Below are 22,977 nucleotides of genomic sequence, written 5' to 3'. Positions count from 1 at the left end.
TGTCAATCATCATCCTATTTACATTTACCTGAGCATACCTGTCTTAATTAATTACATTTTTTCGCTCCTACAATAATTAATTACCTGATCACATTTTTGCTATGTCCTTCAGACTTTAAAACATCTTCATATTATATGACACACTTTGCTAATATTCTCATACCTATATTAATCATCACCCTAATTATCTTGAGTATACCTGTCTTATTCACTCTAATAATTTCTTAACTCTTACAATACTTAATTACCTGATCACACTTTTCCTATGTCCTTCAAACCTTCAAAAATCTTCCTAATCACCTCTTATCCGTCGCACATTACACCTCTGATAAAAAAAAAGGAAATAAACTCGAATGTTGAATTTTAAGTATTTTGTTTTCATATATTCTTTTGTGTTACTGCAGCGCGAAATGAAAGCACAAAAAATAAGGGATTTGCGAGTATATGTGAAACGTGGTTCTCGAAAATTGTTATAAAAGAATGAGTTAAGCGTACACGCACATTCTCTCTCTCTCTCTCCCTCTCTCTCTCTCTCTCTCTCTCTCTCTTTGGCTCGCTCTCCGGCTCTCTCAGTAAGCCGCTAACCTCGTCTTTTGATCTACCAGCTGACTGAAGCCCTCACATCGACGCGGAATATTGGTGTCCGGCGCCTTTCTCGCCTTCTGGGGCCCCGGTCAACCATTTCAGGGACGGCAGGTGTGAGGGCGATCAGCACAAGTGTGGACAGGTGATCGAGTGCATGAAGGTGACATGGGTGACATTGAAAAGGTTTGAGTTGATTAGAAAGTAACAAGAAGATAAATATGGTTGACTTGGTGATGGCAGGTGTGAGGGAATCAGAGAAGGTTTGGACAGGCAATAGGGTGCGTGATGGGAAATTTGGGAGATGATTAGGAAGGTATAAGAAGGTAAATATGGTGTGTATATGTGCTTGATTAGGTCATTAACAGGTATGTGTGAATGATGTTTTAGAGAAAGGATTGAAGGGGATGTTAAGGGATGTTTCTAAGGGTTGGAGGTAAAGGTAAGGGTGTAGGGAAGTTGAAAAAGGGAGGTAAAAGGGAATGTAGTAGGGATTGGAAAGGTGTAAGGTAGAAGATGCAGGCGTGAAGGGAAGGTAGAGAGAGAGAGAGGAGATGGGGTGGAAGCGGAGGAGATGGGGTGGAAGGGTAAAGGAATGAAGGGGGTGTCAGCATTTAATGGAAAAAACCTATTAGAGATGGGGGAGAGTGGGATGGGATGAAGATTTTGTGCAGCATCCTCTCTCTCTCTCTCTCTCTCTCTCTCTCTCTCTCTCTCTCTCTCTCTCTCTCTCTCTCTCTCATTCATTCGTATATCTTTTCCTTCTTCCAATTTATCTCTGTCCCTCTGTTACCTTTTGTATTTCTATTAAATCGTTGCGTAGATGCATTTTTCTCTTACTTTTAATGGAAGTCCGAGAGGAGGGAGAGGATAGAAGGCTCGGGAAGTGAAGGAGGAGGAGGAGGAGGAGGAGGAGGAGGAGGAGGAGGGGGGAAAAGAGAGAGGAGGAGGGGCAGGATAACAGTGGCAGCGAGAGAAAGAAGAATGGGGAAAGAAAAACAACAGAAGGAGGAGGAGGAGGAGGAGTAGCTGGAGGAGGAGAGGGCAGAGGAGGTGGAGGAGTAGCTGGAGGAGGAGAGGACAGAGGAGGTGGAGGAGGACAGGAATAGAACTGCTGCAGGAAGGAGGAAAATAAGGCGTGGGTAACTTTTTTGGTTCTATTCGAAGGAGAATTTTAAATCCTAAAGTCCTAAAAAGAGAAAAGGAGAGGAAGGAGGAGGAGGAGAAGGAGGAGGAGGAGGAGGAGAAGGACGAAAAGGAGGATAATGAAGACTGGGAAATAAAGACACAGAAGAAAAAGAAAAAGGAAAAAGAAGAAAGAGAAGACAAAGGTTAGAAGAATAAAAAAGAGAAGAGGAAAAAGAAGAAAAGGAAAAATAAAGACGAGAAATGAAGAGGAAGAAGGAGAGGTAGGAGAAGGAAGAGGAAAGGACCATAAAGAAGAAGAAAATATAGAAATGAAGAAGAAGAAATGAATAGAAAGGGTGAAGAAAAAGAAGTAGAAGAAAAAAATAAGAAGAGGAGAAAAAGAAAATGAAAAAGAAAAAGGAGAAACGAAGAGAAAGGTTGAAAAAGTTGAGGAGGAAGGAAGGGTTGGAGTGTCGAGAGGAGAGAAAGGAGGTGGGGGAGGAGGAAGAGGAGGAGAGAGCAAGGGGACAGATTATGTAAATTCCTACAGGAAATATATTTACTTTCTTCTAGGTAAGCCCGCTACAGATCCGTTCTTTATTCCTTCCCTTCCCTTCCCTTACCTTCCTTCCCCCTCCCTCCTTACCTCTCCTTCCTCTCTCCTTCCACTCTCCTTTCCCTTCCCTTCCCTTCCTTCCCCCTCCCTCCTTACCTCTCCTTCCTCTCTCCTTCCACTTTCCTTTCCCTTCCCTTCCCTTCCCTTACCTTCCTTCTCCCACCCTCCTTACCTCTCCTTTCTCTCTCCTTCCACTCTCCTTTCCCTTCCCTTCCCTTCCTTACCCTGCCTCCCCGTCTCTCCTTCCTCCTCCCCTTCCCTTCCTTTCTCTCTCCTTCCTTCCTTCCTCCTTCATTTCCCTTCCCTTCTCTTCCTTGCCCTACCTCCCTCCCTATCTGCTCTTCCTTCTCTTTTTCCTTTCCCTTCCCTTCCTGCTTCCCTCTTTACCTCTCTTTCCTCCTTCCATTCCCTTCCCTTCTTTGCCCTACCTCGCTCCCTTCTTCCCTTCTCGCATCCCCACTTACATTTTCTTTATCGTCCTTCCCCTCTTCTTGCCTCCCTTACCATCATTATTTTTCTTCTTTCTACCTATCTTCCCTACCTCTCCTACCTCCTGCATTTCCTTTCGCTTCCTCGTAATTTTTTTTACCTCCCTTGCATTCTCCCTATCGTCCTTCCCCTCTTCTTTGCCTCCTTCCTATCTTTTTTCCTTCATTTCTCTTTATATCGCCCTCCTTCCTTTCTTCCTCTCTTCCTTCTTTCCTTCCTTCCTTCCTCCCTCCCTATCTCTTTTCCTCCTTTCCGGTCTCTCTTCCTACCCGCCCTTCCTATCTCCCTCCCTATCTCCCTTCCTCCCTTCTCCCTCCCTTTATCCTCAATTTCCTCTCACGATTCTTTCCTTCCTGTAAGAATTTTGCTATTTTTTTTACACACACACACACACACACACACACACACACACACACACACACACACACACACACACACACACACACACACACACACACACACACATACATGAAAGACACTGAGAGAGAGAGAGAGAGAGAGAGAGAGAGAGAGAGAGAGAGAGAGAGAGAGAGAGAGAGAGAGAGAGAGAGAGAGAGAGAAAAAAACGAGAAAAAAAACGAAACAAAAAAATGAATGAAAAAAAAGAAAGAAACTAGTCCGCGAGTATGGAAAAATTCAAGCATAATAAACACGGAGAGTAAATAAAACAACAACAACAAAAAAAAAAGAATGAAAAAAACAGCAACACCGAAACAGGGAAAGGAATAATAGAGAAAACAGTGCGACAGAGAAAGGGAAAAATCAGATAAATGTAAAGGGAATGGAAAAAAAAATAATAGTTGGAAAGGGAAGCAGAAAAAAGTGTGATGAAGTGTAGAAATATAAATAACAGTAGAGAGAGAGAGAGAGAGAGAGAGAGAGAGAGAGAGAGAGAGAGAGAGAGAGAGAACGTGGAGGCAAGAGATAGAGTAAAAAGAATGTATTAAAGATGATGAGAGAGAGAGAGAGAGAGAGAGAGAGAGAGAGAGAGAGAGAGAGAGAGAGAGAGAGAGAGAGAGAGAGAGAGAGAGAGAGAGAGAGAGAAGATTCAGACTTCACCTCAAATATCCGTGATGCAGCCACTCCTACCCCTTCCCCATCCCTCCCCTCCCCCCTTATTCCTTCTTTCTCTCTTCTTCTCTCTTTATTCCTTCTCCTCCTTTTCTACCTCCTCTTCTTTCCTCCTGTCTTCCTATTTGTTACTCCCTTCCGTCATTTTTTCATATTTTCTCTATCTTTTCTTTCTCCCTCCCTCCTTTTTTCTTTACCTCCTTTTCCCTAAATCCTTAACTCCTTCCATTTCTCTATATATCTTTCTTTCCTCTTTTCTATCTTTATTTTAATCCTTCATCACTTTTATCCCTATCATTTCCTTCCTCCTCGCTGCTTCTCTTCCTCCCTCCCTTTCCACTTCTCCCCTTTCATCCATTCCTCCCTTTCCTTATCTTATCTTTTCATTTTCATTCTACCTTTTCCCTTCCTCTTTTCTTTCTCTTCCCTTTTCTTATTTTAGTTTCTTCCCTCCATTTTACCTCCACGCATTTTTCTCCTCCCTCCGTCCTTCCTTTCCTTTCATCTTTCTTTCCTTCTCCTCAATCTTTCCTTCTTCCTGTTTCCTCCTCCTCCCCCCTTTCTTCTCCTTTCCTCCTCTCCTCCATGAAAAACTCCCCCCGAAGGCTCCGCTCACGGCCCAGCCAGAGCCTTAAGTTTTTAATCACTCACTTCGGAGGAAACACGGGAGGGAGAGAGGAAGGGAAGGAGGAATGTGGAGAGAAAGAGGGAGGAAGGGAAGGGAGGGGAGCGAAGAACTGAGGGAGAGTCATGGAGGGATAAAGGGAAGGGTAAAGCTGGAGAAGGAGGTATGGAGGGAAGGTGGGAAGGTTGGAGGAAGGGAAGGAGGAGGTGGAGGAGGGACGAAGGAAAAATGCAGGTAGATTGGTGTATACTTTGATTCTCTCTCTCTCTCTCTCTCTCTCTCTCTCTCTCTCTCTCTCTCTCTCTCTTTATACAGTAAACACACACACACACACACACACACACACACACACACACACACACACACACACACACACACACACACACACACACACACACACAAGCACCACCACCGCTACCCACACCACCAACAAACAAACGCTATTTACTTTAGATTAGAATCGGTAAAAAAAAGGAGAAAAAAGAGGTTAGTACATTTAACTACGGAAATGTGTGGAATGAAACTGAACAGAGGCAGCGAGGGCGGCGAAGATTTAGGAGTAACTATCACCGTTAACCCAAAATTCTTCCATGCCAAAAAATGCAGCGAGGGAAATGTTAAAGCCGATGCTATTCTGAGCTTTACCAAACACTCTCTCATCCAACACGGCTTTGAAAATTTTGCAGTGATTTGAAAAAGTCTATCGCTAAAAGGTATAAAACAATAGGTATGAGATAATCTAAAGCAAAAGGGAATGGAATTTTTTTTACATGCTGCCTATCGCGCCTGTAGGGTCTCTTGAAGGGCCTCGTGGGCGACCCCAGCTCGGTAGTGGCGCAGGGGAATCTTATTTATAGTGGCTGCCGTGATATATATGACGCTTTACTAAATATATATCCTTCAAGCTTTAAAAGAATACAGTGATAGGATAAAGTAGAAAAGAATACAGGTCGAAAGCAATAGAAACGAAGGACTATTTAGCTGGTCCAAATAGTAGCCCCAACAGACCTTCCCTAATAATATAACCACGCAAAGAAATAGCTCTTTCAAAAGTTACCTCAGCCCTCCTTCGTGAATTATAACCAATCCCCCTTTAATGGTACAATACCTTCTCTTGGATGGTAACCTTTACAAAGAAGATCAAAGAACAGAACCTCACGCAAAGAGATAATCTGGTCTCCTTCACTTTGCCCTCCAGCACCTTCCTTGTCGTAAATATAACCTGGCTCCCTTTCACACGATGCCGTAATCCCAATTTGAGGGTGATCATGTCTCTCTACGCCTTGGTGACGTCCATAACGACTCAAAGGCGTCTAACAAGCGTAGAGCCAACGTCACGGGCATATAAATAGACAAATACCTCAGCTTATCCTCGTTAATGGTTTGCAACATAGGAAAGCGTTTAGCGACTTCAGTTTTTATATGTCTTCTCAATAACCTCTTCTTAAAAGCGCTTAGAGAGCCTCAGTTTTTATATGTATTCTCAGTAACCTCTTAAAAAATGCGTTTAGTGAGTCTGTTTATATATGTATTCTCAGTAACCTCTTATGAAATGCGTTTAGTGAGTCTCTGTTTATATATGTGTTCTCAGTAACCTCTTATGTAAAGCGTTAAGTGAGTCTCAGTTTATATATGTGTTCTCAGTAACCTCTTATGTAAAGCGTTAAGTGAGTTTCAGTTTATATATGAATTCTCATTAACCTCTTATGTAAGACGTTTAGTGAGTATCAGTTTATATATGTATTCTCCGTAACGTCTTCTAGTGTTGAATAATTTTGGGGGCATGGAAATAGAAACCAATTATCCAGCTTTGTCTCGTTAAGAGTTATCGATATAAGCAATCGTTTAGGTCTCCATTTTTTACACTCCAATCCGATTATCGACTGTAGGATCCACCTTTGGACGTAAAAGTTAAAGCCACTCACTGGTTTGGGGATTGAACAATTAATGGGGAAGGGCGAAGTTGTCTGTTTCCCAAGGTAACGTGAATGGAGTACTTTTAGCGGGGAAGGGGGAAGGGCTTTGCTGCCAATTTAGCCAGAATGGAGTAGAGGCCAGTGGGTAGATATATTTGAGGGGATTAGCAGCCGCGTGACCGGAATGCTTGCCCGCCGCCTGGCAATGTACGCACGGGTGGTAAGAATTCACATGTCAAGTTTACATGTATTCGTAATTTACATGTAAACTTGACGTAAAAAGAGTACTGGAATGAGAGTTTTAAAGGCGTAGGTACTGGCGTATTGAAGGCGTGTGCGTCCGCGTGTTTCTAAATAGGAGAATACAGTGTTTGCAAGTGTAGTGTAATGAGAGTGCAGTGAAATGAACCTTGATTTAAAAAGAAGATGAGCACGTGTATTTAGAGCAGGCACGACGCATCCGTAGATTTAAACACCACATTTTTTTTTTACTACAAGAATAATTACAGCGTTTGCAAGTGTAATGTAATGAGTGTGCAGTGAAATGAAATCTACTTAAAGAGGATGTACATCGGTATTTAAACAGGGCGCGACATATCTCTAGATTTTATCGCCACCATTTTCTATAATTCAGTCGATAATTAGGGCGGCCGCGTGCGTGATGTAATGAGTGTGCACTGGAACGAGATCTCTTAAAGGTGGACGTACCTGTGCATTCAAATTGTGTAATACATTTTCATAGATTTAGATTACACTGTAGCCTCTTTGTCGCTAATTAGAACACTTGCTTGTGTAACGTAATGTATTGAGTGCAGTGAACTTAGATCTTTTAAAGGTGAATGTCCAAGCGTGTATAAAGCGTGTGTTACGTTGCTCAATAATCGAAACACTCAAGTGAGGTTCTGCAAACACTCGATATATACACCGTGTGCGCGTGTTTACGTTGAAATCTTCATGCTAAAGGTCACCGACTTATGCTCGACTAAAAAAAATATAAAGTTTTCATAGTGTGTTTATGCCGCGCGCTTCACGGTATATATCAACCGTGTGCTACATTTCCCTAAGTTTGTGAAGAGTCTCTCATTTTAACGTTTGCATGAATGTTTGTAGCAATCATTTAACGTACTGTTACCACCGTGTGTCTTGCAAATATGAATTATTGCTGGGGTTGAAACTGCTCCCTATGCCACTTGTAAAATAATATCTGCATAAAAAGTAAACTGTCGGGTATTTCCTCTCAGAAGCCATCAGGTGGGCGGAAAAGCTTCATTTTTTTGTGAAATTCTTTACCTAGCAACGTGTGATTTGTGACTTACGCGTGTTGAAATTGCTTTTAACATTACTTGAAAGTTATCTACATATAATATATTTAAACTATCTTGTATAGTCTTTTAAAAGTCCTCAGGTCTATGTAAAAGCTACACGTATACATATTTCCTTAACATGCAATGAAAGTTCGGTTGAGTAAAGCTGCATGGTTGAAACTGCATCTTACGTCTCTTAAAACTAGCTAAAAATAAAACATTTAAACTATCCTGTATGTATTTTTAAAGTTTACCGGTTTAGAGGACGCTAAACGGTATAAGGATTCCCTAAAATAACGGTGTGTCCGGACTTGTTTTAATTGCACCTTGTTTCTTTACCTTCTACGGGGCAGGGATAAGTTAACATCGGAACTACCTTAATTGCAGTTTTGTATTAGGAAAGGGGGAATAATCTCGCCCTTAGTCGGCCAATACGGTACAGGAGACACTTAATAGCCGCCACCTCAACCTGTTCAGTGCAGGCGTCCATTAAAAGGCGCGTCTATAACATTTACCTGTCCGCCTGTGAGAGGGAAACGTCTCAAATGGCCCGTGTGGTCTTAATTCCATGTAAATTTATGTCCCACTGTGTCTCTCTCTCTCTCTCTCTCTCTCTCTCTCTCTCTCTCTCTCTCTCTCTCTCTCTCTCTCTCTCTCTCTCTCTCTCTCTCTCTCTCTCTCTCTCTGTGGCCCTAAAACTCCTTATCTCCCTTAACCTTTTGTCCCTCTTGCTCACCCTCTTCCCTCTAACTCTCTTCTGTCTTCCCCTAACCTCCTTCTTCCCTTCCTCCTCCTTCTCCTCGTCCTCCTCCTTCTCCTTCTGGTCCTACATCGCCCCAGGAAGGAAACACCCCAAGTTGATCCTTGTCATGCAAATTTTACAATATGCAAAGACCTTGTAATGCAAATTTAGGGAATATGCACCATGCTTCGGTCTGTCGATCTGTCTGGGTGACGTAAGGCAGGAGGGAAGGAGGGAGGGAGGCGGAGATGGAAGGAGGAGAGAGATGCGAAGGTTAGGGAGGAGTAGGGAGGGTGATGTGAGGGGATTAGATAAACTCCTGACTGAATGGAGTGTAAGGAGGAGGAGATTGTAGAGGGGAGAGAGTGAGCGAAGGAAAGAAGGAAGAGTCAGTAGATAAATGTGAGGGTGGGAGGAAGAGAGAGAGGAAGATGAGCGAAATAAAAACGGCTGGAATTGTGAAAGGGAGCTCATGTAAAGAAAAGAAGGAATAGAAAAATGAACGTCTTGATGTTTGAGGGAGGGGGAGAATGAGGAAAGAAGAAAAGAGTAAGGAAGGATAAATGAATAAAAGTAGAGGAGGAGGAAGAGGGAGAGAGGGAGAGGAGAATATAGCAATTGTGAAAGGGAGCTCATGTAAAGAAAAGAAGGAAGTATAAGAATAAACGTGTTGATGTTTGAGGGAGGGGGAGAATGAGGAAATAAGAAAGGAGTAAGGAAGGATAAATGAATAAGAGGAGAGGAGGAGGAAAACGGAGAGAGTGAGAGGAGAATATAGCAAAAGGAAAGAGATGTATTGATAGGAAATTGCCTTCTTTCTGAATGTGAGTGTTCTTTGGCCTCCTCTTTCCTCTTCCTCTTTCTTTGTTTTGGCTTTTGTTTTTATTTATTTTATTTATTGTGTTTACTGTTTTTCCTGATTTTTCCTTTTTTCCTCCTCCTCCTCCTCCTCTTCCTCCTCCTCCTCTTCTTCCTCCTCCTCCTCCTCTTCTTCCTCCTCCTCCAATCCCATCCCTCTTCCTTCTACTCGCTCAACTTGACAGAGCAAACGACACACACACACACACACACACACACACACACACACACACACACACACACACACACACACACACACACACACACAGAATTAATAAAACATATCTACAAATAAAGTAAATATACGTGTAAACTAAAACGAGGCTAGATACACACTCTAAAACAAACATACTCTCTCTCTCTCTCTCTCTCTCTCTCTCTCTCTCTCTCTCCTTAGGCAACTTTTCAAACAAGAAACTTTAATTACGTCACGCCAAGGTCACACTGTACAAGGAAATATTTTGTGTTTAAAGGAAAAGCGAAATATTAAAAAAGTCAATGATGATGATTATGATTCTGTTGAACGTCGTCGAAAAAAAGAAAAATAATACGAAGCAAAAAATAAAACCGGGAAGAGATAATCACGAGAGGAGAGAGAGAGAGAGAAAAAAAAGGGATAAGCATAGAGGGAGAGAGGAAGAGGAAGGGAGGAAGAGGAGGGTGAGAGAGAGAGAGAGAGGAAGGAAAAAATGATCGATGGGAGTAAGAAATGAGTAATGTGCCTGTTTTTTTGTGTGTGTTTGTTTGTTTGTGTGTGGTTGTGATGTGGTAGTGTAGTGGTGGTGATGGTGATGGTGGTGTTGGTATTGGAAGGATAGTAGTGGTGGTGGATGGGATGATGGTGGTGGTTGTTACTATTAGCGGTAGTAGTAGTAGTAGTAGTAGTAGTAGGTAACAGCAGCAGCAGTAATAGTAGTAGATGTAGTGACAGTAGTAGTAATTTTACGAGTAGTGATAAAACCAACAGTAGTAGTAGTAGATATAGAGGCATTAGTAGTAGTAGAAGTAGTAGTAGTAGTAGTAGTAGTAGTAGTAGTAGATGTAGTGTCAGTAGTAGGTGAATGGCTTCTCATCTTTCCACCATTATTGTTATTGGGAAGATCGAGGGCATCGTTTCTAGGGTAATGACATCCAGAAGAGAGAAAATTTATACCTGTTTTTTGCCCCCAGTCGAATATTTGGCTCCCTTCCATCAGAACACACACACACACACACACACACACACACACACACACACACACACACACAAACACACACACACACACACACACACACACACACACACACACACACACACACATCAACACTAAGCCTCGTAAGAACACTGTTTCTCAAAGACTTAACGAAATCCCTTCCGTAGTGTTACCGTAATGAGTTAGGCAATGCAACACACACACGCAGACACTCGCCCCCTTCCCCCCCCCCCCCACAGAAACACACGCAATGCAACACACAGCAACACCACGGCTCTGACACCATTCTTTTTCTTTTCGTCTGGTGTTTCCGTGTTTATTTTTGTGTGCGTTTGAATATATCTAATTTTACTAATGTTTCCTTTCCACCCTGCACGTGTATTCCTGTCAGACACATCCACGTCTACATGCAACATTTCGTAAAGCCGGTAGCAACAATATTAAACATTTACCCCGAGTCTCTCTTTTCGTATATTTTTTTAGCTTTTCGTTTAAGTTTACGCTTCCGGCAATATTCTTGAAAACTTACCAGACACATCCACTAATACATGCAGCACTATTTTATTTTCGTTGTCAAATGGGTAATAAATATATGAAGCATTTTATCGACGTTTGTGAAAGGTATACTCTCCATTTCATTAAAGTTTACTCTGTTGCCAATATTCTTGAAAACTCGCCAGACACACCCTCTAATACATGCAACGCTATTTTATTTTTCGTAGTCAAATGGGTACTAAATATATGAAGTATGTTATCGATGCTTGTAAGAGGTATTTTCTCCATTTCATTAAAGTTTAATCCGCCCCGCCAGTATTCTTGAAAACTCGCCAGACACACCCTCTAATACATGCAACGCTATTTTATTTTTCTTAGTCAAATGGGTACTAAATATATGAAGTATTTTATCGATGCTTATAAGAGGTATTTTCTCCATTTCATTAAAGTTTACTCCGACCCGCCTGCTCATGAATATATGCATGTTTCCCTAAGCCATCTTTTCGGTACTTCAGCTCTCAGGGATCCTCCGCCAATGCCGCTGTCCAGTACACATTATACATCCATTCTCTGCGTATAGTGTGGTCATGTTATGCGTGTATCCCCTATCGTATATACCCCGCCAGGCTGATAATGCTGCAATACATATTATAAAGCACGCCCCTTCCAATATTCTTTCCTCAGCCTTTTCGCGAAAATAATAAATATCCGATGAGACTTTTGAGGAGGCAAGGAGGGAGAGGGAGGAAGAATGAGACAAGGACGTGAAAATATAGATAAAAACGAAAATAATGATAAAGAAGGAAGAGCGGAAAGAGGGGAGAGGGAAGGAAAAAGAGAAGCGGCAAAATGAAGAACCTGGGGAGTTTGAATATGTGAAAAAAGAAAGGGAATGGTGAAAAATGGATGTTTGGAGGAGAGTAACTACGGGAGTGGAAAGGATGAGAGAGAGAGGGAGAGAGAAAGAGTGGTGGAAAGAATGCAGGACCTCGGCGTATAAAAATAGAAGGAACGAGAAAAATATTGGATGCTTAGAGTGGAAAAAATGCGACAGTAACTAAAAAAATGAACAGCGGCGGAGAAGAGAGGAAGAGGGGGAGAGAAAAAGAGGTAAACAAACAAAGAATGAGGAACCTGGGAGCTAAAAAATATATATGAAAAAGAAAGGAAATAGTAAAAAACTTGGATGGTGGAGGTAAAAAAGAATCGGGTGAGGTTATTCCGCCCTGCAGCTACAAATAAAGACTGAACTTGCCCGGGAAAGTAGCAGCAAACTCATAAAAGAAGAACAATGGCCTGAGACGGTACAGCCAGGACCCGTTAAATAAAGAGGCCCGGACGGAAAAAAGGACAAAAGGACGAGTATTTTCCTGAACAGCACTTTAGAAACTTGCTTCGGATATAAAAAAAATATAGGGCAGACGTTTATTGTGCCCTCTCCTGGTTATTATGGAACTTCGAAGTGGCGTGGAGAGCACAGACAAATAGGGAAAAGAATATTATTTCCGAAGAGCAATTTTTTGTAGATAAACTTACTTCCGTTACAAAAAACAAAAACTAAAGGGCAAACGGTTACTGATCACTTCTCTGGTCGTTATGAAACCTTTAAGTGACGTGAAGAGCACAGACCAATAGAAAAAAAAGAGTATTGTTTCTGAAGAGCAATTTTTATTAACAACCTTATCTTCATTAAAGAACTAAAGGGCAGACGATTACTGGTCATTATGAAAATTCTTAGTGACGTGAAAAGCACAGACCAATAGAAAAAAAAAAGAGTATTGTTTCCGTGGAGCAATTTAAAACAACCTTACCTTCATTAAAGAAATAAAGGGCAGACGATTACTGGTCATTATTAAACTTCTAAGTGACGTGAAGGGGAGGGTTGGTTAAAGGGTTGGTTCAGTTGTGTTCCTCAAATTTAAGGTCCCACAGAATAATCGCCTCTTTATTTTCTTTGACTCAATAACAACCGACCAATAGAAAATAAAGAGTATTGTTTCCGAAGGGCAATTTTTATAAACAACCTTACCTTCATTACAAGAACTAAAGGGCAGACGATTATTGCTCCCTCATTTGGTCATTATAAACTTTGCAGTGACGTTGACAGCGCAAACAAATAGCCTTAAGAAGATTATTTCCAGGGAGCAATTTTATAAACAAACTGGGTTCCGTCACACACACACAAAATAAAAACAATAGGGCGGACGATTAGTGCTCTCTCTTTTAGTCATTATAAAACTTCGAACTGACGTGGAGAACACAAACAAATAGTCAAAAGGAGATAGTTTCCAACGAGATATTCTTGTAAACAAACTTTTGCTTCCATCACAAAAAAAATTAGGTCAGACGATTATTGTTCCATTCTCTGGCAATTATGAAACTTTTAAATGACGTGGAGAGCACAAACGAAGAGGCCAAAAGAAGATTGTTTCCGATGATAACTTTTTATTAACAATTTTAGTGCCATTACAAAAAAAAAAAAATATGAACAGACGAATTTTGTTCAATCTTGTAATGACTCTAAAAAGGACAATAAAAAACATGAAGGAAGATTTTTTTTTTATTCTTTATCAGCACTTTATATAAACAAGCTTTCCTCCAATACAAAATTAATAAGGTTAACGGTTATTACTTGTTCCTACTTAACTACTAACAGCTACTTAAAGTGGAACTGACACACGAGATTGAAAAAAAAATCTACTAACGTCTGATCATTACTTTATAAATTTCCTTACTTCAAGAACAATAAAAGTGGAGGCAGTTTTCATTCTTTACTGTAATGGATACGGCAAGCAACCTGTAATGAACTTTCAGAGGCGAACTGGAACGAACAAGAGAGAGAAAAAAGAACAAGAGCAAAAGCAAAGGTGACCTAATTTCCTATCAGCACTTTACAAACTTATTTCCTGACTTCCATTGAAAAGAGAAAAGGGGCAAACGGTTATTATTACCTTCCTTTAGTGTCTATAAGAAAATCATTTGCGTGGGAGCGACCAAAGAGACTCAAGGGAGGTATTAAAAGGTTATTGAGTGTGGATAGAAAGTTGAAACATTAAAGAGAGAGAGAGAGAGAATAGAAAAGACTGTAATTGTGAGGAAAAATTAACTTATGATGCGGAAAACATGCAATTATAAAAACAAATGAACGTGGAACAGCAGATACACCGCAAAAGAGAGAGAGAGAGAGAGAGAGAGAGAGTGGCCAGACAGTAATTGGGTGGGAGGCAGAAACAATGAAGAGAGAGAGAGAGAGAGAGAGAGAGAGAGAGAGAGAGAGAGAGAGAGAGAGAGAGAGAGAGAGAGAGAGAGAGAGGCCAACCGACCCACAGACACACAGACAGATAGACACACAGACACCCAAACAAACAGAGAGGAGAAACGGTACTTAGACAGAGAAACAAAGACAGACAGACAGACAGAGAGACAGAGTAACACACAGTCGGAAGAGGAAGCAGGAAGGTGGGCAGGATGGCTTTGCAGGATAACAGGCAGGATTAGAGCGAAGGAGACTAGGAGGCGTCTTGTCCTCTTAGGATTGGCGAAGGATGACTCTAATGATGAGGTTGGCTGCTGGTGATGATGATGATGATGGTGAAGCAGTGGTAGCAGTAGTAGTAGTAGTAATAGTAGTATTAGTGGTGGTAACAGTATTAGTAGTATTAGTAGCAGCAGCAATCCGTGTCATAATATAATAATAATAATGATAATGATAATAATAATAATAATAATAATAATAATAATAATAATAATAATAATAATGATAATGGGTCGGAGTGAGGCTGCTGTTCTGCTTCATTTCCCTGTTTAATTGTAGCATGTAAGCTATTCTCATTGTACGTGGAATTATTATTATTTTTATTATTATTATTATTATTATTATTATTATTATTATTATTATTATTATTATTATTGTCATTATTGCGAAGATTATGCTGGTTTCACTACCATCAACATCACTACTATGTTCTACTACTATTACTACTACTACTACTACTACAACTACTACTACTACTACTACTACTACTACTACTACTCAACACTGTCTCTACCACCACCTAATATTATTCTTTTCCTCCTATTTTTTCTTTGAAGTTCTTAATTCCCTTTTTATTCTTCCTCCACTTCCTTGTTTTTCTCCTCCTCCTTCTCCTCCTCCTCCTCTTCCCCCTCCTCCTCCTCCTCCTCCTCCTCGTCCTTATTCTCGCGGCCTTTCTGTTTTTACAATATTTTTTACACGCGTCCCCTTTTTCTATCCTGTAACCACTATCACTTTTGTAATCCAATCTCCGCTCCCTTTCCCTCCCCTCTCTCCCTCGCCCCCAAAGCTCCCCACTCAATTCCCCTCCTCTCGCAGCTCTGTTTTCCTCCCCTGAGCCTCCCTGCCTCATCCACCCAGCTCCCCTCCCCTCCTCCTTCATTCACCGACCCTTCAACCTTTCCCCTCTATCCCCCATCCCGTTTTTCCCCCTCCCTATCTATTTTCATCTCCCCTCATCTTCTCCCCCTCCTCTTTTTACCAACCCGACCCCTAAACCTTCCATCTCATCCTTCTCCTTTGCTTCCCTTCTCGTCCCTCTCTTTAAGTAGGTTTGCTCACTACACTTTTTAGGAGGAAATTTGAGTGTTTTCTACGTTGAGCAAGAGCTACTGATGCTTGAACTGGACTCAGGGCTTAAAGACACGAGAGAGAGAGAGAGAGAGAGAGAGAGAGAGAGAGAGAGTATAAAAAAAAAGAATACGAGCATAGAGAACAAAGAACCTGGTGGTATTTGATTCTCACGTTCACGTTTCAAAATTCTGGTGGAAAAATGAGGGAATGGAACGTGAAGAGGATTATGCCGTTCTCTCTTTTTTATCGTTGTTGTTGTTGTTGTTGATGTTGATGTTGTTGGTTTGGGTGTGGGAGATTTTGTTATTATTTTTTCATATATGTCGATGCGTTGTGGATTTATCTCTATTATGATTTCGTTTTTTTGTAGTCTGTTTTTTTTTCTTTATTTTGTTTTATTCCTTTTTTTAGTTCGTATTATGATGGATGAGCGTGTCTGTTTTTTTTTGGCGGTTTCATTTTTTACTTTTTATTGCTGTTTTTTAAGTTTCTGTTTTGCATTTGGTCCTCATTTTCTGTTCCCATAAAAATGAACATGTGCTTTATTTCCTCTTTATTTTTCAGGAGTCCCACTTTTTACTTCCTACTATTTTTTCCTTATGATGATGCCCTACTTTCCCCTTTCAGAGCAATTCCACTTTTTCCCACTTTTTCCCAATATTTTCCCCTATTATGATGCATTGTTTTCCCTTCTTTTGTACCAATTCCACTTTTTCCCACTTTTTCCCAATATTTTCCCCTATTATGATGCATTGTTTTCTCTTCTTTTGTACCAATTCCACTTTTTTTTCACTTTTTTCTCACTATTTTCCCACTACTGTGATGCATTATTTTCCTTTTATAACAATTCCATTTTTTTCCCACTTTTTCCCATTATTTTCCCCTTATTATGTTACAGTTTTTCCATATTATCGCAATTACAATTATACTTTTTTTCCCTATTTTTCACCACTATTTTTTTCCCTATTATAATCTATTGTTTTTCCTTTCATTGCAATCCCACTTTTTTCCCCACTTTTCACCACTATTTTGTTCCCTATTATAATCCAGTGTGTTCACTTGTATAGCCATTTCACTTTTTTTTCCATTTCTTGTGTTCCTATTTCGATGCGTTTTGGACTATTTTTTTTTTCTTTTTTTTTAGACATTTTACATTTTTTTCCAATCTTTTATCCTGTCCGCCGCAGGGGTCGTGTTCGTATTTTGTGGTGTTCCCTTTGAGTACATGAGTAACGATGATTAATGATTTTATATTCAGCTTTTATTCTCTCTCTTTTTTTTTTTATCCGCGGTTGAGTTCGAAAGTAGCGGTTGGTCGGTTGGTCGGTCGGTTGGTCGGTTGGTCGGTTGGTCGGTCAGTCGCTTCTCGTTTTTTGTTCGTCTTCCCGTTTTTTGTTCCTCTTCCTGTTTTTTTGTCCTCCGTCTTCCTGTTTTTGTTCATCTTCCCTCTTTTTGTCTCCCGTTTTCTTTATTCCCCCCCTTTTTTTTTATCTACGTTTCGAATTCGTATGTATCGTCTGTCGGTCGGTTTGTCCTTCAGTCACCTCCTCTTTTTGTTCCTCTTCCCGTTTTTTGTCATCCGTTTTCCCTTTTTTGGGTCAAGTTCCAGAGCGTTTCATTTTCCTTCGCGTCGGTTAATGATTTTATATGCAACATGTAATCCCATTTTGATCACTCGGTCGGTTGGTCGGTCAGTCGCCTTTCGTTTTTTTGTTCCTCTTCCCATTTTTTTTTTGTCCTCCGTTTTCTCTTTTTTGGGTCAAGTTCCTCGTCGGCGTCACATGTTCGGTAGTGTTTCATTATCCTTCGCGTCGGTTCATAAATATTCATTCCCCCGCGGTTCATTAAAGATCGGGAGCGTTTCATACAGCTTCCATGCGGTGCCTAAACGTCCATAAACGATTCGCAGCGGGTTATAAGAATCTCAAAATGGGTTCCAAAATATAAGTGGGGGAACAGTTTTTTTGGCCTGTTTTAGATTTCTCCCCCCTCTTGAGGTTCGGGTAAAGGCTCATAAGGCCTCGTTTAACTACCTTAAAAGGGTTCATAAAGGCTCGTGAAGGGGGTTCATAAACGGACATAATGCCTCATAAGGTTTCACGAAAGGTTCGCGGAGTTTTGGTTCTTAGCTTCATTTTTCACTTTGATTCTTGTGGGAAATTGGAAGTTTATCTTGAAAAAGCGAATGCCATAATGAAAGGAAGGAGAGAGAGAGAGAGAGTGGCTAAAAGGACTGGCTTCTTAAATGACTGGAGCACGATTTCGAAAAAAGAATTTTGAAATGGTCTTTTCGAAGGAAAGTGAATGACGTATGTATGACTCTCTCTCTCTCTCTCTCTCTCTCTCTCTCTCTCTCTCTCTCTCTCTCTCTCTCTCTCTCTCTCTCTCTCTCTCTCTCTCTCTCTCTCTCTCTCTCTCTCTCTCTCTCTCTCTCTCTCATTCTCGTTTTCTTTATCTTGTCTATTTTACCTTTCTGTCTATCTCTCTGTATCTGTCTCTCTCTCTCTCTCTCTCTCTCTCTCTCTCTCTCTCTCTCTCTCTCTCTCTCTCTCTCTCTCTCTCTCTCTCTCTCTCTCTCTCTCTCTCTCTCTCTCTCTCTCTCTCTCTCTCGGTTATACACAAACAAATTAGCTAACCACCTCCCCAGAGACTCCCGCCCCGGCTGACTGAAGCCTCGACGGAACTTGCTGACTGGCTGACTAACTGGCGCGAATGGCTGACTGACTAATTGGTTCGCCGGTGGATTGGCTTACATGACTGATTGGAAGAGCCTGACAACCTAACCGTATGATTAACCCCTCGCGTGTGTGATTGGAGGAATGACCGACCAATTGACTGAACGCTGACTGGTTGACTGACTGTGTACTGATTGACCTGCATGACTGACTGGTTGACTGTGTACTGATTGACCTGCATGACTGATGGGTTAGCTCGTTGAATGAATGCTAATAAAGTAACTGGGCATGTAGCAAATTGACTGAATGGCTGATTAATTGAAGGAATGTCTCACTGAATCTATGAATACTTGATCGTCACTACTGATTGAATGGTTTAATAACGAAAATAGAGAAGGAATTGATAAACTTATAGAAACTGACGTTGAATAGTTGACAGACTTACTAACGGGCTGACTGACTGACTGACTGACTTACTGAATGAATGACTAAATGAATGAGTGAATGAATGCATGAATGCCTTAGTAATTGACTGACTAGATGAATTACTGACTGAATGCCTAAAAAAACGAACAAATGTCTGACTGACTGATTCGTTAACCAATTTGTCCAACAAGTTTCTGATTGAATACCTGACTGACTGGCTTGCAAAGTAGCTAAGAGGAAAGCGTTTTCGCCACGACCAAATCACTCTGCATATGTATTTCCCAAGTCACGAGAATTTGATGAACTTCGACAGGAAAGGATAATCTCTCTCTCTCTCTCTCTCTCTCTCTCTCTCTCTCTCTCTCTCTCTCTCTCTCTCTCTCTCTCTCTCTCTCTCTCTCTCTCTCTCTCTCTCTCTCTCTCTCTCTCTCTCTCTCTCTCATTATTCTTTCCGCGGACATGTCCCTGACTATCTCTTCGTATTTCCGTTTTCTCTTTTTTATTGCTTTTCTTTTTCTTTCTTTCGATGTCTGACTAAACCTTTTTGTGCGTTCCTTTTGTCTGCATATATCTGTCTGTCCGTCCGTTTATCTATCTTTCTATCTACCTTTGTAACTGTCTGTCTGTCTATGTATTTATATCAGTCTGCGTATGTGTATTCATTTGTCTGTGTTTATTTATCTCTGTTTGGATATCTATGTCTATCAATTTTCTAAATTTAATTCACTGTCATGTATTTCATCATTTACTTCTCATCATTGTTTTATGTTTTTGGAATAGATAAAGATAATGAGAACTTCACCAAGAGAAAGTATATGAAAATAATAAAAAAAAACAGCGAACGAAGTCATTTTACGTAGAAGAGAAAGCTTGATAAAAATTAAATATAACATGGCTGCAAAATTACATGTGATAAGCCTTTATAAATAGCGGTGAGAGAGAGAGAGAGAGAGAGAGAGAGTGCTAAAAAATGTTTATACAGCAAGCACCATTGCGTATATTAGCCTGAAATCAAATGATCGTGAAATTAAAATGAAGTGTAAGCCCAGCCCAGCGACAAAATTACATTAAACACTTCAACGATAAATAAATAAACTTTCATTTTCACAAGACGAAGCGTAAAGGGTGGAAATGATAAGCTGACTGGCTGATTGATTGACTGGCTGACTGATTGACTGACTGACTGTCTGACTGACTGATTGACTGCCTGCCTGACTGAATGGCTGACTGGCTGAACGGCTGATTGACTGAATTACTAGATGGCTGAATGACCGACTGGATTTACTGGCTGACTGGATGATTGGCTGATGAAATGACTGGCTGACTGAATGGCTGGCTGACTGATGGTTGAATGATGGAATGTCTAGCTGACTGAATGGCTGGCTGACTGATGGTTGATTGACAATGTTTAGCTGGTTGAATGGCTGACTGGTTGACAAAAGTGTTGGCTGACTAAATGACTAACTGAGTGGCTGACTGCTTGAGTGGCTGGCTGACTGAATGGTTGACTGGTTGAATGGCTGACTTGCTGACTAAAGGGTTGCCTAAAAAGTTGACTGACTAAATGACTGAGTGGCTGACTGCTTGACTTGCTGACCAAATGGCTTGCTGACTACATGGTTGACTGATTGACTGACTGACTGACTGACTGAACGGCAATGATAAACTTTGTAATGGTGCAGCTGACTGATGCATTAACTGGTTGACTGGTTGAGTTATTGGCCGATGAAATGGATAGTTGCGTGAGGGATCATCTGACTCCTGCTGGATCAGTGTGGCTTATCTGACTAATTGATATTTAATGAGCGCATGACGAGTGACTGCCGAATGACTGACGACTGACTGCTGAGTGACTGATTGCGGATTAAGATATATTTCCATGACTGTCTAGACGTCTGTCACGCCCGTCTGAATGGCCCAATGACTGTCTATTAAAACTGACATCACGGAACGAAGTGGATAGTAAAATAACCAAATAACTTACAGACTCGATGCTTCACTGGAGAACTTGCAACTATCTAGATGTCTTGGTTGGCTGGTGAAGTGGCTGACCGGAATGTTGGCTGACTGGCTGGCTGGCTGCGAGGAAGGGTAACATGAGGAAGGGTTACTGAGTGGAAGGAAAGGTCGAGTGCCGTTTGTGTATATGGTTGGGTGACGGATGGAACACAGTCATTGGTGCCTCGTGTTGCGTAAGGGCCGGGGTGAAAGGGCAGGCTGCAGATGAAGAGGACTAGCGCAAAGCCGGACTGAGGTACAACTATCTGGAGGCCGCGGGGATAAGCTGGGGATGAACTAGGCTGAAGAGAAGCTGTATTATGGTATTGACAGATATGAGTACAGTGTTCCTGACTTGTTGAATTGCCCTGGGGTGAACTAGTCTGGGGAACAGGTAGACAGGGGAATTAAGAGGCTGTAGGCAGTGAGGTGAGAAAGGGGACCAAGAGGAGGAGAAGGTAGATTAAGGTACTAAGAGGGTAGAGGAAGTGATAATTGTCCGACTTGCCAGTGGAATTGACTTGGGATTAACCAACCTTGGGGATTAACAGACAGGCTAGGGGAGAGCTGAGTAAGTTGGAGGATAAGGTAATGTTGGGGAAGACTAGGAGGAGGACGAATAGGTATATGTGGAAGCTGGGGAGAGGCAAGCTGGCGGAGGGGCAGGCTGGGGGATGAACAGGCTTGGACACAGACGAATAAGCTGGGGAGACGAGCAGCCTGGGGAGTGGATTTTCAGCTTAGTAGATGAGTAGGCTGAGGGATGAGCAGGCCTGACGTACGATCACCTGGAAGAGGGGTAGCCTGGGGGTGAACTGGGGGGAGGGGTATGGCTGGAGGAGGAGGAGGAGGAGGACGAGGAGGAGGAGTAGGCATATTAGCAGGTTGAGGAAAGGGCAAAGTTGGGGAGAGATGAAAGAAGTGGCAGAAGTAGGTTAGGGGAATGGTAAACTGGGGAAGAGTGAGACTGGGGGAGGATGAGGAGGCTGGGGAGTATGCAAGGTAAGGAAAAGCAGGGTGGGGAGAGGAGGATACAGCCTGGGGAAGAGGGCAAGCTAGGAGAGAGATAACCGAGGAGGTGAGAGGTAGGTGGAGGAAGAAGGGAGTGCTGGGGAGAGGGAAGGCCTGGGATAAGTCAAGCTGGGGAAGGAAGTAGTCTGGGGGAGGGAGGCTGAGGGGAGGGTAGACTAGGGGTAGGTAAGTAGGTGGGGGGAGAGGGTAGGCTGGGGAGGGAGTAGGATGGGGAGAGGTCAGGCTGGGGAGGGGGTAGGCTTGGGGAGGGGGTAAGTTGGGGAGAGGTTAGACTGGGGAGAAGGTAGACTGGGGAGAGTAAGAGGGTACGCGCGGGGGAAAGGGTACGCTGGGGGATAGGTCAGGCTGGGTAGCGAGAGGCAGGCTGGGGACGGACTGGCTGGGTGGCTGTGGGAGAGAGAGACACACACCTCACTCGATCGCGGCCAGCGGGATACTGCCTCTCCCAGCCCTCTCGCTCTCCCTCCCTCCCTCCCTCTCTCCTCCTCCTGCTCCCGCCTGCCTCCCTCTCTCGCTTTCTCGGTCACACACACACACACACACACACACACACACACACACACACACACACACACACACACACACACACACACACACACACACACACACACACACACACACATACACACATACACACTGTCTTCCAGGGCGGCCATCTGGGTTGTGTACATTTATATTTATTTTCCTTCATCTATTTATGACACCACATGCGACGTTTTCTGTATGCCGCGCGCGCGTGCTCACACACACACACACACACACACACACACACACACACACACACACACACACACACACACACACACACACACACACACACACACACACACACACACACACACACACACACACACACATGCTTAGGAAAGTAAGCAGTTTCTCCAAGGAAATATGAGTAATTTTCCGTACGAGTAATACTATCGGTGTTAGTGTGTGTGTGTGTGTGTGTGTGTGTGTGTGTGTGTGTGTGTGTGTTTCGGGGGCATCATTTTCTATTTCCAGTTAACTAACACTGCAACAGATTAATGAAGGTGTATTAAAAGCTTTCTCTCTCTCTCTCTCTCTCTCTCTCTCTCTCTCTCTCTCTCTCTCTCTCTCTCTCTCTCTCTCTCTCTCTCTCTCTCTCTCTCTCTCTCTCTCTCTCTCTCTCTCTCTCTCCTATTTTTTTTATCCCTCTTAATTTACCCCTTCCCCTTCCCACCTCTTTCTTTTACCCCA

The 22,977-nt window shown here is 42.2% G+C and overlaps 1 protein-coding gene across 3 annotated transcripts in view; it reads right to left on the bottom strand.

Moving 5' to 3' along the window:
* The window catches only part of LOC127006762 (uncharacterized), a 201,330-nt gene extending 179,102 nt beyond the window's left edge, over positions 1-22,228 (bottom strand). The window contains exons 1-2 of one of the 3 annotated variants that reach the window (XM_050877044.1): positions 22,170-22,228; positions 20,714-20,808 (exon numbers count right to left, since the gene is read on the bottom strand). The gene's annotated coding sequence lies outside the window, so the exon portion shown is untranslated. Of the gene's footprint in view, positions 1-20,713; positions 22,046-22,169 lie in introns of those variants that run through there. The other 2 variants (XM_050877046.1, XM_050877045.1) reach the window with 2 other exon arrangements.
* Positions 22,229-22,977: the final 749 nt, after the last annotated feature.

The sequence above is a fragment of the Eriocheir sinensis genome, chromosome 33, assembly GCF_024679095.1.
Source record: "Eriocheir sinensis breed Jianghai 21 chromosome 33, ASM2467909v1, whole genome shotgun sequence".
Lineage (NCBI taxonomy): Eukaryota > Metazoa > Arthropoda > Malacostraca > Decapoda > Varunidae > Eriocheir > Eriocheir sinensis.
This window is presented reverse-complemented; position numbering and strand designations above follow the sequence as displayed.